General features: G+C 34.5%; 1 protein-coding gene across 1 annotated transcript in view; it reads left to right on the forward strand.

The window, feature by feature from the left end:
• Nucleotides 1–775: 775 nt before the first annotated feature.
• The window catches only part of TMEM108 (transmembrane protein 108), a 138,073-nt gene continuing 122,494 nt past the window's right edge, over nt 776–16,354 (forward strand). Inside the window, exon 1 of the mRNA XM_070767407.1 lies at nt 776–819. The gene's annotated coding sequence lies outside the window, so the exon portion shown is untranslated. The remainder of the gene's footprint in view (nt 820–16,354) is intronic.

Here is a 16,354-nt window from a genome sequence, read left to right on the forward strand (position 1 = left end):
TCAGGTCCAAAGCTTTTATCTCAAATGGAGAGGTATGGAGAAGTTGCAGGACTTAAAATCAATAAAGAGAAGACAAATTTGGGGGAAAATTGATTGCAAAGAATGACAGAGAATCAAAAAATGGAACTAAAAGCAATTTAAATATCCAAATTTTGAAAAGAATAAGATATTTGGGGATCCAGATATCAGCAAGATCTTCAACATTAAAAGAAGATAACTATATAAAACCTATAAAACAGATTGAGGAAGATTGGAAGAAATGGAAAGCTCTTCAGTTATCACTGAATTGCATTAATTAAGATGAATATATTACTTTTCTTATTTGCAACAATACCAATTAAAGTTTCAGTTCATAGAGGCTGAGGCAGGAACACTGAGGCTGAGTGAGAGAAGGAAAGTTCTATAAAAGCCAGGCTGGTGAGAAACTAGTGGCTATTAAAGCCATTTTAACTAGTATTGTAAAAGCCATTTTCCCTTTCTGTTGCTTGAATTCAAAGGGGCTGGGAAAAAGGGGACCATTCACAGAGAAGGGACCATTTAGAGAGGCTGAGGCAGGAACTCTGAGCCTGAGTGAGAGAAGAAAGGTACTGTAAAAGCCATTTTCTATTTCTGTTGCTTGAATTCAAAGGGGTTGGGGGAAAAGGGAAGTTGAAAGGACCATTTTCATTTGCAGATTGAATTCAAAAAGACCATTCACAGACCCAGGGGGAGGAACGTCTGGCTGGGAAGTAGAATAAAAGAGAGGGCAGGCCATTTCCCATTCAGTTTCAGTTCCCAGAGGCTGAGGCAGGAACTCTGAGGCTGACTGAGCGAAGGAAGGTACTGTAAAAGCCATTTCCTATTTATGTTGTTTGAATTCAAAGGGACATGTGAGAAACTAGTGGCTGTTAAAGCCATTTTATTTATTTATTTTAAATATTTTTATTATTTTCAAAATAATAAGACATTACAAGACAGACAAACATAAAATAAACAAAACATAATGCCTAACATAAAAAGGAGCTACAATTGCTCCGCTCAATATAGAAGTCTTCTTAATATAAAAAGGAAAAGTTTATTATAATTTAGATCTGTTCAGAAAAGTAAACGTCTCGATAAAATTTCTTTATATAATCTATTCTATATCTAATACATTTAACTATTAAAACTCTATACTTCAACATCATTAAGCATTTTTTAATTCCACCAGCAGTAAATCTTTTGCCAAGTTTTATAAAATTCTGTATCCACTTGATTATTCAACCGCCTCGTCATCATATCTAATTCTGCACATTCTATAATCTTACCAAAAACCTCATCATCCTTGGGGATTTCCTTATCTTTCCATTTTTGTGCAAAGACAATCCTTGCAGCTACTAGAATATGAATTATTAAATAGTATATTTCTTTTTTATATTTATATTTTGTAATACCTAATAAGAAAAATTCTGGGGTCTTCTTGATTTCTTGTTGTGTTATTTCTCTTAGCCATCTTTCTACCTTGTTCCAATAATTCGTTGCTTTTGGACAAGTCCACCATAGGTGGAAATATGTACCAATTTCTTTTTTACATTTTCAACAATTAGGGGATGTATTTGGAAACATCTTTGAGATTCTATTTGGTGGCAAATGCCATCTATAGAACATTTTTATTTGATTTTCTTTAAAAGAGACTGATTTAGTTATCTTCCAGTTGTATGTCCAGGCCTTTTCCCATGTGTCTATATCTATTTCTTTTCCTTTTTTAAAAAATAGATAATCTTTATTAAATATACAATTAAAAAAGGAAGATAAGGGAAGGGAGAGAAAAATAATCATGACAAAATGGAAAAAGCAATAACAGTACAAACGGAATAATATATAGAAGTGTACAGCTTCCATAGTGGTGAATATTAATACATAATAAAAGTATGAAAAGAAAAGGGTACTTTAAGGCTTTTTTCATTATATTCATAGAGTTGATTATTAGTAATCAATTGTATTGATTTAAACTCTGTTTAAATCTTGTAAAATCAATATTCAAATTTTTTGGTTCAGTCTTAAAGATATCACGAAGAGAGGGAAAAGGAAGGGAAAAAAGGGAGAAAAAGCAGAAGAAAGAAAGAAAAAGTAGGGAAACAAGGAGAGAGAAAAAGAGACTGAGAAGAAAAGAAGAGAAAACCAGCGAAAGGCTGGTACATCATTGTCATAGGACATTGAGTCCGTATTTATCTTTAGTATATTATTCCCTTTCTTAGAGTAGTTGTAGAATTCTATTGATTAATTTTAGGGTTGTGAGTGTAGGTTATTCCAATGTTACATAGGAGTTGTATCTTCTATCATGTATTAATTTGGGTATCTCTTAAGAATTTATTATTCAATAATAACTTATTTTGTTGAGTCATTTTCTTTTTTGGATTATTAGAGCAAATTTTTTTTCTCTTAGCCATTCGTACCATTTGCCCCAGACTTGGTAAAAGATCGTATCATCTTGGTTTTGTAATTCCATGGTCAATTTAGACATCTCGGCATAGTTCATGATTTTAATTAGAAGGTTTAGAATCGTAGGCGTTTGTTCCTGTTTCCAATATTGGGTGTAGAGGATTCTCGCTGCGGAAAGGATTTGAATTATAATATAATAGTCATCGTTATTAATCCTTTGTCTTATTATTCGTAAGAGGAACAGTTCTGGCTTTAGGGGTATATTTATAGAAGTAATCTGCTCTATTTTTTTTTAACCAATAAGCTTTTGCTGTTTCACATGTCCACCACATATGGTAGTATGTGCCAATTTTTTCATTGCACTTCCAGCATTTTGGAGACATATTTGGATATATCTAGCTGGTGGTAAGTGCCATCTATAGAACATTTTATATTGGTTTTCTTTCTGAGTAGTGGCAATTGTATATTTATAGTTTTTTGTCCATATTCTTTCCCATTCATTAAGGTAAATATTATACCCAAAATTTTGACCCCAAGCAATCATTGTTGTTTTAACTATTTCTTCTATATTATATTGCTGTAAGAGGATATTATATATATTAGATATTATTTTCTTTTTTGGGCCGAAAAGAATCTTATCTAATATAATATTTTTTTGAAATCCAAAATTTTTTGTGTGTTTGGTTTAAATATTGTGTAATTGGATATATTAATACCAGTCTAAATTGAAGCCAATCTCTGCAAGGGTTTGTTTAGATATTAAGAGGTCATTTGAGTCGAGTACTTGTTCATAAGTTATTATTTTATTTGTGGGAAGAAGATTAGGACAAGTAAATACAGTACTTCAATTGGTGAAATCCATTTTGGAGTGGCTAAGTAATAATTCTTCTTAATAAATTGCCACACATGAATTAGTGCATTACAAATGTAATGTTGCTTGATATAAGGGGCTATTTTGTGCAATTCCGTCAGTAAGATGGCATGCCATCCTGTAAGAAGGTCATAGCCTTCTAGTGCTAGTAGCCTTCTGTTTTTCAGCAATATCTATTCCCTAATTAAGTTTAGTATTGAGGCTTTGTAGTACAGCTTCATATTAGGGAGTCCAAATCCTCCTCTTGTGCGGTGGTCAAACATATATATAATTTTATCCTTGCCTTCTTCTTTGCCCAGATAAATTTGTGGAACATTTTATGTAGTGACTCAAATAAGGTTTTATTTAGTTTTGTTGGGGCGGTTTGGAATAAATATAAATATATTGGGAGTATATTTGATTTAATTGTGGCTATCCTTGTGGCTATCCTTCCCATTAAAGAGAGAGGAAGTTTTGTCTATGTCTTTAGTGAGTTTGTCATAATTGTCTTTTTTAATTGTTGCACAATTCGCTGTAATCCATAGGCCTAAATATTTACCGTATTTTTCGCTCCATAAGACGCAGTTTTTTTCCTCCCAAAGTAGGATGAAAAATCAGCCCCGTCTTATGGAGCGAAGATGCAGGCAGGGAGGGGGGGGAGGCTGCGAACTCGGAAGCGCCATCCCGCCGGCTGGCTGGCTAGCTGCTGCCTGGCCCCCTCCCTCCCGGAGGAGGGTCTCCCTCCGCACCACCAGCGGCGCTCCCCCCGCCAGCCAGCCAGCCAAGCCCTGCGCCCGCCGGAGCCGGCTCCTCGCTCTCCCCCCGCCGCCCGCCGCGTTTGCAGGAGGTGGGGAGGGTCGGGCGGCCCGCCAAGGCCAGGAGGGACGCCGCTACCCCCGCTTCCCTCTCTCCGCCCGCCGCTGCGCCTCCTTGACGCCGAGAGGAAATGCCGGCAAAGGCTTTTCTCAGCGGAGGCCGGCGAAGGCGATATTCAATGTCGGGGGCGCATGGGCGGTTGCACGCGCTCACTATCTCCCTGCTAGCCCACTCGGAATATTCAAAATAAGAAAAGCCTTTGCCGGTGAAGGTTTTTCTTATTTTGAATATTCCGAGTGGGCTAGCAGGGAGATAGGGAGCGCGTGCAACCGCCCGTGCGCCCCCGACATTGAATATCACCTTTGCCGCCGGCCCCGCCTCTCCTACAACCCCCTTGCTGAGAGCCCTCTCGGCAAAGGTGAGGCGGGCAGGGCGTGCGCGCGTCACCGCTGAGAAGAACGGAGAGAGAACGAGAGTGAGTGAGAGCAACAGACAGCAAGATAGTGAGAAAGAGAGAGTGAGAGAAAGGGGGGAGAGAGAGAAAGAGAGAGGGGGAGAGAGAGAAAGAGAAGGAGAGGGAGAAAGAGAGTGGGAGGGGGGGAGAGATAGCAAGAGAGGGAGAGAGAGAAAGAGAGAGGGAAAGGGGGGAGAGAGAGGGAGAGGGGGGAGAGATAGCAAGAGAGGGAGAGAGAGAAAGAGAGGGAAAGGGGGAGAGAGGGGGGAGAGAAAGAGAGGGAGGGAGAGAGAGGAGATAAAGGAAGAGGAGAGAGAGAAAGGAAGAGAAAGAAAGAGGGATAGAAAGAGAGAGAGTGAGAGATGCTCAGTGAGCCTTTCTTTGAAGTTGCCTTTCTTTCTTTCTTTCTTTCTTTCTTTTACTCTCTTGCTCTCTTGCTCTTTCATTCTTTTTTCTTTCTCTTGCTTTCTTTCTTTCTCTTGCTTTCTCTCCTTCCTTCCCGCCTTCCATTTCTTTCACTCCCCCTCTCTATTTTTATTTCTCTTTCATTTTCTTTCTCTCTTTCTTTCTTTCTTGCTCTTTTTCTTTCTCTCTTTTACCTTCCCTTCCTCTATTTCTTCTTTTCTTTCTCCTTCCTACCTTCTTCCCTCCCTCCCTCCCTTCAGTCCTTCCTCTCTTACTCTCCCCTTTCATAAGTTTCCTTGCTTCCTTCCTCTGTTCCTGTTCCTTCCCCCTTTCTTTCTTTCTTTCTTTCCTTCCTTCCTTTCCTCCCTCCATTTCTTGCTTTCCTTTTCCTTCCTACCTTCTTTCCTCCCTCACTCCCTTCTTTCACTCCTTCCTCTGTTCCTCTCCCCTTTTTGGCTCAAAATATTTTTTTTCTATTTTCCTCCTCTAAAATCTAGGTGCGTCTTATCAGCAGGTGCATCTTATAGAGCGAAAAATACGGTAGTTTTCTTTGTGGATTTAAGTTTTGATAGTTCTTCCAGTTTTGTTATTTGAATATGAGACATATTTTTAATTATCATTTTAGTTTTTTCTGCATTAATATTTAATCCAGTCACAGTACCAAATCTCTCAATTTCTTTGATAAAATTTGTAATTGTTTTTAATGGGTCCTGTAATAGGAACACCATATCATCAGCGAAAGCCTGAACTTTAAAATGTTCTTGTTTTATTTTGAGACCTCGTAATTGTTTATTTGCTCTTATGTTATTTAACAGAGTTTCTAAGGACAATATAAAAAGTAGTGGGGCTACTGGACAAACTTGTCTGACACCTTTACCAATATATATCTTATCTGTGATATCATTGTTGACTAGTATATAGGACTCTAATTAGATTGACAAAGTGATTACCAAAATTCACAATTTCCAATTGTGAAATAAGAAATTGCCAGTGTAAACTATCAAAAGCCTTATAAAGATCCACAAATATGAACGCAGCAGGCTTATCAATATTTTTGTTATAATATTCTATAGAGTCAAGTATAATTCTGGTGTTCATTCCAATGTTCCTTGTCGGGAGGAAACCATTTTGATCTGTGTGTATAATAATGTTTAAAATCCTTTTTAGTCTGTCAGCGATAATTGTAGCAAAGATTTTGTAATCTGAGTTTAGTAGGGATATCGGACGATATGGGACCTATTTTTCTCGTCTTTCGGTACTAATGTTATATAAGCTTCGTTCCATGTATTGGGGATTAGGGCTTCTTCTAGTACTTCATTAAATAGTTTAAGAAGTATGGGGTTCAGGTTTTCTGATGCTTTTTTGTATAATTGAGCGGGGATGCCATCTGGCCCAGGAGTTTTATTATTTTTTTGATTGGCAATTGCTTTGTCTAATTCAAAAGCAGTTATTTTTTTATTCAGGAGTTCTTCGTGTTCTTTCTTTATTTTGGTTAAGTCTGAATGTTGTAGTAAATCTAAAATCAAGTGTTCATCTATATCTTCCTTCTTATATAAGTTGGCAAAAAACTTTTCAATTATTTGCTTTTTATCATTGTGGGAGGTTTTTAAGACTCCCTGTTCATCATATAGAGCTTCGATGTTTTTATCTTTTCTCTGTTGAGCAAGTTGAAAAGATAGCCATCTACCAGGTTTATTGGCGAATTCAAATTGTTTTTGCCTAGACATTCTTAATTTTCGAGATAGTTCGTCTTGAGTTTTTATGTTTATTTCACGTTTAGTCAAATTTATTTCAGATAGTATTTTATCATTATTTGGAATTATTTGTAGTTTTTCTTCTAGTTTTTTAATTTTTATATTTAATATGTCAAATTGAATTTTTTTTTGTTTTTTTTCTTTTTGGCTGTATATGTAATATAGATGCCTCTTATGTAGGCTTTTAAAGTATCCCACACATTTTGTGTTGATGTTGTTCCATCCTGATTTATTTGAAGAAAAATCTGAATTTCATTTTGAATTAAATTTTGGAACTCTTTTTCATTAAAAATTGCTTGGTTCATAGACCATCTTCGAAATTGCCAGATTGAAGGGATTCTTATTTTCAAAGTTATGGGATTATGGTCTGCCCATGTATTTGGAAGTATCTGGACCTGCGTAATTTTGTTAATAATTTCCGGGGTAGACCAAATCATGTCGATGCGTGACCATGATTTGTGGGGGGCAGAAAAGAACGTATATTCTAGACAATCTGTGTTGTAGTAACACCAGACATCTTGTAGTGCAAATTCTGTACTCAAATCTTCAAAAGTTGATGGGAGTTGTTTTCTAGATTTGGCTTTAGAGCCTTTGTAGTCCAGTTTTTTGTTAAGTATTGCATTGTACTCGCCCACTATCATTATATTTTCTAATTTTAATTCTAGAATTTTTTTGTGAAGATTGGAAAAGAATATGGGTTCTGAATTGATGGGGCATATATTGTAATTATATTGACTCTTTTTAGACCTAGAGAAATTTGTATTATTAAAATCCTACCATTATTGTCAAAATAAATTAATTTTGGGGTAAGAGTTAGTTTGGCGTATACCACTATTCCTCTTTTTTTTACATTTGCAAGTGATGTAAATTTTTTACCAAGTCTGAGGCAATTTAGTTTCTCGGCATCTCTATTTAATGTGGATTTCTTGCAAGGAGATTAAATCAAAGTCTTGTTTTATTATTTTGTGGAAAGTTTTCTTCCTCTTCGAAAGGGAGTTTAGACCGTTAATGGTTGCTGAGAATAATGTTATTTCCTTGTACTGATGGTTGGTTTCAACCTTCTCATCTCTTCTCTTTTCTGGCTTCAGTTTGGGCTCTGGTTTTTGTACCTTCTCTGCCATATTCCTGTCTTCTAGAAACATCTCTAATCTCTTTATCTGAGAGGGCATCTTTGGAACTTACTTCATCAACACAGGTCTTATCTTTTGTTTCTTGTTCCAGGGGATAATGTTCCTCCACTATTTTAATAACGTGCTCATGGAAATCTTTAGCTTCTTCTGCCGTGGTAATCTTATGTTTCTTATTACTCAAAGATATGAGCATGCCCTCCGCGGTGAGCCATCTAAAAGGTATTTTGTTGTTATTAAGTTTTTGTGCCAACGCCTGGTAAGGTTTTCTTTTTTCTCTTACTCGTCATGGTATTTGACGAAGCGTTATAACTTCTTTCTGTTTAAAAGAGACAGAATTGTCTTTAGATGCATTATATATTTCGTCTCTGAAGGTATGCCTCAGAAAGCGAATGTGGACTTCTCTGGGCAGCCGGTTTCTTCTAGCATAAGGCGTAGAAATCCTATATATTTCATCCATTTGTTGTATAATATCTTGTGCAGGTTTATTTGTCATCATAGCTAGGATTTCTGCCATAACTTGGGGTAGATCTTCTTTTGATTCAGTTACGTTTTGGAATCTTAAATAAAACGCCGATTTTTCCAATTCCAGATTTATAATGGCTTCCTCGAGATCTCTGTTGATGTACTCAGTTCTACCTTCAGCATCTTGGAGGCGTGTTTCTATTCTTTCATTGACTTCTTCAATTTTTTGGATTTTTTGATCGTTTTTTGTAAGAATTTTGTGCACCATTTCCATCCTTCCATCGAGTCGTCCAACCCGGTCGTCAATGTTCTTTATATCCTCCTTCATTGTTCCCATAGTGTTTGTGATTGCTGCATAGTTCCTGTCGATAGACTCCTGCATCCTAAGTATCATCTCCTGCAAGGAGGTTAATGTTGTAGTTGTAGTCTGATCGAGTGGGTTTCTTTCATTTGGTGGGTTTGGCAGATTGGGAGGATTGTCAGAGCCTTGCTGGTTAGAGGGTGTCAAGGGTTGAGCCGTCGTCTTTCTCCAGGCCTTCGTTATTGTATTGATACTTGAGGTAGACATTTTAAATTTAATCCAAAAATATTTCCAAATGTGTAATAAGATTATAGTTATTGGAGTAATTTAGAATTATGTAGCGGGGTAGCACTATATTTTCGTAGGTAGTGAAGAGGTAGTTACAGAGCCACAGAATTATTAAAGAGTATAGGTATAGATAGGAAATATATAAGCGTTGTATAGCATATAAAAAGTATAAAGATATTATTGACAATTATCTCTGGGTATGAAGGAGAAGAATAGAGAATATAAAATGAGAGACAGAATCTTAATCTTAAAGGGTATCGTCTTAAAGAGTATCAATTCATTTATCAACAGTTCATTTGTTAGCAAACCAAAATCAAGTAATAAGGTATGAATAAAGGAATACAGAAATATAGTAGAACTAATCTCTCAAACTGTGATACTAAATTCGGTTTCAGTGCTTATTATTACAGAAAATTAATTCTCAAGAGTAACTAGCACAAAAAGAAAAAAAAGGAAGAAACAGCTCAAGGAAGTATCAAACACTATAACACTAATAGATATTTAAATGTTATTAACCAGCTATCATTAATAAATATTAAACTATTGCTAAACAGCTTTCACTAAGCGGGTATAATTACTAGGCAATACTTATTACTAATTACTAACCAATAAATTAATGAGAGAAAATTAATTAACTATGCATTGATTAAAACAAAATAAACAATTTTACTAATGTTATAAATATATTATTATTACTATTAAATCAAATATTTATTGTTATTTTAAGAATATGGTTACTATTAATTGAGAAAAAATCAAAACTTATCCTCTAGTCGTTGTCTGAAGGTGGGTTATTTCAAGTGGTGTTGTTAATATGTAAGTTACTCAAGTTCTAAAGCCAGAGAGTTATTACAAAAAGTTATTTAATCTAAAAGATAATATTTAGTCTTTTTCTGGAATGTTCATAGAGAATGTCCAGTCCGCTGATGATTAACAGGAATTTTTTTTTTATCAATGTTCAGTAAGCTGTATGCAATTATCCACAATTATCAGAAAGGTCAAAGATTCACAAGGCCACTAAGTTCTTCTGGAATCTTCTGGAGTCGTCAAATGATCACTATTTTCAGCGTTGTGAATTCTTCTTTTAGTGTTCTCTCTTTTCCCTTTCCCCCCTGGATGTTTCGATCGTAGGTAGACTCCGACGTTATATCGCCATAAGGTATAAGCCAAATTATAATCCACAGGTTCAATTGTAATTCCGAGTATCAAATAAGATCCCAAAAATCCAAAAATAGGTAGAAATCCATATAGAAAAGGCTTTAAATGTCAATTATTGGGACTTTAATATAGTTGTTAGAGTAAAATTTACGTTCTCTCTGGTCACCTATGCAGATCGTTTTAACACCATCGCCATTTTAACGCAGTCGCTGCCTTCCAAACTTGGCAGTAAGCTTCGACCTCAGTCCGGTTGACACAAGCAGCAGGGATTCACTTTCCATAACCTTCTAACCATATATAACACTATTCGTACGCTATCAGAGAAAAGTCAAAATTCTCACTTTCAGTTCCTTCTTGTCGTATATTCAGCAGCTTCCACAGAGGAATCAAAGCATTTGCTCTTTGGGCCGATCAAACTGATTGGGTTTTTCGTGAGGCGGTAGGAGAAGTCCTCGCTGTTCAGGGGGGTCTGCCCACCACCCCCCGGGTGCGATGGAAGTTCCTCCCTTGAAACCCCCAACTCTCCGGGCCAGGGGCTGCCAGAAAGACACCGCGGTTCACGAAAAGCCGGAGTAGCCCCGAGGAGAGACAGAGACCACCCAGCTGACAGAGCAACGCCAAAACCGGAAGTCATCTATTTCTTTTCTTATATTTTTACACCAACTTATCATATTATCTTTTAAAATCCAACCTATCGTCCTATAGTTAATCAAGTATTTATATACCTTCCCAATCAATTTTCCTTGACTTTTAATTAATATTTTCTCTAGTATATTATTATCTTTCTTAAATATATATGTTCTTACATCTTTTTGAAATCTGGATTTGATCTGCGTATACTGCCACCAGTCAGTTACTACCCCTGCCAGTTGTAACTCTTGTCTCGTTTTTAATTTCAGTTGATTATCTAATACATCCCTATACTTCCAAATTTTATCTTCTTGCAATAGATTTGGGGGGCATATTGCTTCTATTGGAGAAATCCATTCTGGCATAACTAAGAAATGATTTTTCCTTATTGCATTCCATTCATTTAATAAAGCCTTTCTAATTGTATGTCTTTTAAAATAAGAATGTTGTTTATAATTATCATACTAAATAAAGGCATGCCATCCTAACATTAAATCGTGTCCTTCAAGATTTAATAATCTTCTATTTTCCAAAGTTAACCATTCTTTTATCCAAGATAAGGCTGCTGCTTGGTAATATAACTTCCAGTTTGGAAGGGTGAGCCCACCCCTCATCTTCAAATATTCTAAAGCACTCTGTTTTATTCTTGGTTTTTTCCCTTGCCATATAAATTTTTTTGTGATCTTAGTCAGTTCTTTAAAAAAAATTCTCCTGGATTAATTGGAATTACCTGAAACAGAAACAATACTTTGGGAAGAATTTTCATTTTTATTGTAGAAATTCTTCCAAGTAATGTTAATTGTAAATTATTCTATATTTCTAAATCTTTTTTAATTTGACCTAACAGTTTCTCATTGTTATCATTCTTTAATGATATAGTTTTGGCAGTAATCCAAATACCTTAATATTTTACTTTCTTTACTTTCTAATAGATTTTTCTGTTGATCTGTCATATTTTTTGTTAGTAAGTGCATTTTTTTCTTATTAATTTTCAGACCCGCCACTTTTCCATAATCTATTAATTCCATTAATTTTAATATTGATGTCAAAGGGTCTTCTATTATAAAAACTACGTTGTCAGCAAATGCCTGAGCTTTATAAGATTCTTTTTTAATCTCTAGTCCTTTAATGTCACTGTTAGCTCTTATTTTTATTAACAATGTTTCTAATGTTAGAATAAATAACAATGGTGAGATGGGGCAGCCCTGTCTAACTCCTCTATATATTTCTAACCTTTCTGTTTGTTCATTATTTAAGATAATTTTAGCTGATTGATTTGAGTATATAGCATCAATGATATTTAAAAAGTTTGTACCAACATTCATCTTATTTAATTGCAGTTTCATAAAAGTCCAGTTAACGTTATCAAATGCTTTTTTAGCATCTAAAAATACTAACACCATTTGTTTTTCAGGGTGTTGTTCATAAAATTCCAATGTATTTATAATTGTCCTTAAATTGTTTTTAATTTGTCCACCTGGGAGGAATCAATTTTGATCTTCATGAATTATATCATTCATAACATTTTAAAATCTAATGGAAATAAAAATTTTGTAATCTATGCTCAATAACGATATTGGTCTATAATTTTGAATTTTTTCCTTCTCCGTTCCTGATTTATGTATCAATGTTATTAAAGCTTCTGACCAGGATCTGGGTAATTTTCCCTCTGCTTTTATCTTGTTAAAAATCTCCAGCATATTTGAGGTAAGAATACTACTATTTAGTTTATAAAATTCAGCAGGTATAGCATCCGGACCTGTAGCTTTGTTATTTTTCTGATTTTTAAGTATTTGTTGTAATTCAAGCATTGTAAATGGAGCATTAAGCTTTTGTCGTTGATCCTCTGTTAATATTGGTATGTCAATAGAACTTTAAAAATTAAAAATCTTATCTTCTTTTATTTCTTCTTTTTGGTATAAATTTTTATAAAATTCTAAGGCTATTTCCTTCTTTTCTTCTGCTCTGTGTCTTATGCCTTTATTATCTGCTAATTTCTTTATTGTTTTAGTTTCTCTGTCTTTTCTCATTTTATAAGCTAGCCACCTTCCCGGCTTGTTTGCATGTTCAAAATGTTCCTGTTTAGCTCTTTTTATTTTTGTAGCTATTTCTTGTTGTTCTATCAAGTTTATCTTATGTTTTACTAAATCCAACTTCCTTTTAACTTTATTATCATATGGATTACACTGTAATTCTAATTCTAGTTCCTTCAATTCTTTCTCTAATTGTTGATATTGTATCTTTTTTTCTTTATTTTTTTTGCTGCATAAGAAATTGTCAATCCACAAATATATGCCTTTGTTGTATCCCACAAGTTTTATGGCGTTGTCTCCTTATTCTTATTTATACTAAAAAATATTTCTAGTTCTTTTTCAATCCACTCTATATAATTAGGATCTCGCAAAATATTTCTATTCATTTGCCAAATGTTTTGTTTTCTTTCCTTTCCAGTAAATTACTAATGGGTTATGATCTGCCCAGCTATTTGTTTCTATTTGAATATCAGTAATAAATTCAGAGGTAAGAGCTGGAGCCCAAGCCATATCTATCCTGGTCCATATTTTATGGGGGTTAGAATAAAAAGTATATTGTTTGTTTCGTGGTTGGCGTTCACGCCAAATATCTTTTAGCAGTAATTCTGAGCTCATTTCCCAAAGGTTTTTGGCAAAATTGATTTCTTTTTCTTTTCTTTCTTTATACCTGAATAATCCATTTGACTATTGGAAATTGCATTAAAATCACCCACAATTACCATATTTTCAATTGATAGTTCAATTCTTTTATCGTGTAATTCCTTGTAAAATTGTTTTTGATTGTCGTTTGGTGCATATATACATATAATGACGAGAGGTTTTGGTTCTAATTTTAATTGTACAATTAAAATTCTACCTTCTTGGTCACTATATAATTGTTTTGTCTCTATTTTTTCTTCTTCTTTTTTTTTTTGAAAAATAATTTTTATTGTTTTACAAAAAAGATTATGTACAAAGGGAGAAAGATACATCGATTCACAACATTGTGATAACCTGACACATACTTGCTGTTATGCCATGATTACTCCATTCAAATTATTTTGTTAAACCAATACATATCATAGCCTATTGTGGTTAACATAATACATCTCTATAGTTCGTTATCTTTTGGGTTTTTTGGGTCTTCCTCCCAACCCCTCCCCCCCATTGAACTGTAATAGTTCTAAAAGGTCTAAATTGTTTGTTTGGGCGGCATATGGAAGCCGCGGTTTCGTTAAAGTAGTATTTATATCAATATATATTTACATTTGAGAAGAAATCGTGCTGGATTGATCAAGGTATTCTTAGTAGTCCGATATTATCCTTCAGAATTCTAGAGTTTTTCTACAGTCATTTCTACGCTTTCCACTAGTATTTTAATATTTTAGTGTTTTAATATATCTATGTTTTGTAGTATTTCGTTATATTTTCCCCCTTTCTTCATTTATTTCTTTTCTTACTTTTTACCCAATTGTAAAATTTTTCCCAATTTTTGTAGAATTTCGAGTCTTCTTTATTTTTGAGTTTTTGAGTAAGCCTATCCATTTCTGCACAGTCATAGATTTTTTTGATGATTTCTCTTTCAGTTGGTATAGTATCTCTTTTCCAGTTTTGTGCTATTGTTATTCTGGTAGCTGTAATTATATGGTGTATTAGGTACGTGTCTTCTTTCTTGTTTTTCAAATCAATTATACTCAAGAGGAATATTTCTGGTGTGAGTTTTAAGGAAACTGTTGTGATTTGTTGTATCCATGTTTGGATTTTTTTCCATAGTTTTTTGATGAGGGGGCAAGTCCAACATAAATGAAAAAATGTTCCAATTTTGCTATTGCACCTCCAACAATTTGGTTTTATAGTAGGGTAGATCTTGGCCAGTCTCGTTGGTGATAGATGCCATCTATAAAACATTTTTTGTAGGTTCTCTTTGTATGGAACTGATTTAGTAATTTTCAGGTTTCTCCACATTTGTTCCCATTGTTCAATGTAAATGGGATGCCCTATGTTTTTAGCCCAGGTAATCATATTTCCTTTTACTAATTCAGTTTCCATAGAGTACCCCATCATATAATTATACATTTTGGTTATAAATTTTTTCGGATATCCTAATAATATTTTATCGATTATACTTTCTTTTTCTTGGATCCCTTCTTTTTTTTTGTCTCTATTCCATTTCGTCAGAATTTGAGCATAGGACCACCAGTCAATATCGATATTTTGATTTCTTAGTTGCTGTCTGGATTTTATATCTCCTTTCTCATCTAATATGTGGTTGTAATTCAATATTTTTATTGATTGAAATAAGTTTGGGTGTCTGAGGGCTTCAAGACTGGAGTACCATTTTGGGATTTTGTGGTAATGTTCTTTTTTAGTTTTTAACCACACATTTATTAAGGAGTCCCTGATCATGTGACATCTGAAGTATACTGGCGTTTTCCCTTTTTCGCTCCATAGGAAACTGTGCCATCCTTGGAGAATGTTATGACCCTCCAAGGCCAAAAGTCTTTGATCTTGGAGGGTTATCCACTCTTTAACCCATGAAAGGACCGATGCTTCGTAATAGACTTGGAAGTTTGGTAATCCAAATCCACCTTGTGTTACTCTGTCTTGTAAGGCTTTAAATCTCACCCTTGGTTTTTTCCCCGCCCAAATGAATTTTGAAATTGTTGTATTTATTTTGCTAAAAAAAAATTTGGTTTAATTTTATTGGGATCGTCTGGAATAAATATAAAAATTTCGGTAGTATAGACATTTTAATTGTGGCTATCCTCCCTGATAGTGAGATATGAATTTTATTCCACCTAATTAACTGTTGTTCTGTTTTCTTAATGAGGGAATCGTAATTATCTTTTTGTATTGTACCACATCTATTTGTTAGTGTTATGCCCAGGTATTTGACTTTTTTGACAGTTTGGATTCCTAATATTGTCTCTAATTCATGTTCTTGTTTAGTGTCCATATTTTTAGTTATAATTTTAGTTTTTTGTTTATTGATTTTTAAGCCGGCCACTTCTCCATACCGTTGTATCTCTCTCAGCAGGTGTTCCCCTGTTTCTATTGGGTCCTCCAAGATGAATGCTAGGTCGTCTGCATAAGCCTGAACTTTAAATTCGTGTTTTTTTGTTCTAAGACCTATAATTTCCATGTTGGATCTTATTTGATTAAGAAGTGTTTCTACTGCCAAGATGTATAGAAGTGGAGATAAAGGACATCCTTGTCTAACACCTTTTGCAATTTGAAAAGATCTTGTTAGTTCCCCATTAAATATAATTTGAGCGGATTGCATATTGTATATAGTTTGGATCATGTTTATCATTTTGGGGCCGAATTGCATTTTTTTAATTAGTTCAAGGATAAACTTCCACCTTAAATTGTCGAAAGCTTTTTGGGTGTCCAAGAATATTAGTGCTAATTGTTTTTCGGAGTGTGTCTCATAGTATTCTAGGGTGTTAAGAATTATTCTTGTATTGTTCTTTATGTATCTGCCTGGGAGAAAGCCATTTTGATCTTCCTTTATTGTTTTGTTTAAAATTGGTTTAAATCTTTCCGCTATTATTGTCATGAATATTTTATAATCGACATTGAGGAGGGATATGGGCCAATAGTTTTGTATATGTTTCTTTTTTTCCGGGTCTTTCGGGATTAGACTTATCAAGGCTTGTGTCCAGGATATTGGTAGCAAGCCTTTTTCCAATAC

This window comes from Erythrolamprus reginae, chromosome Z (genome assembly GCF_031021105.1).
Source record: "Erythrolamprus reginae isolate rEryReg1 chromosome Z, rEryReg1.hap1, whole genome shotgun sequence".
In the NCBI taxonomy this organism is placed as follows: Eukaryota; Metazoa; Chordata; class Lepidosauria; order Squamata; family Dipsadidae; genus Erythrolamprus; species Erythrolamprus reginae.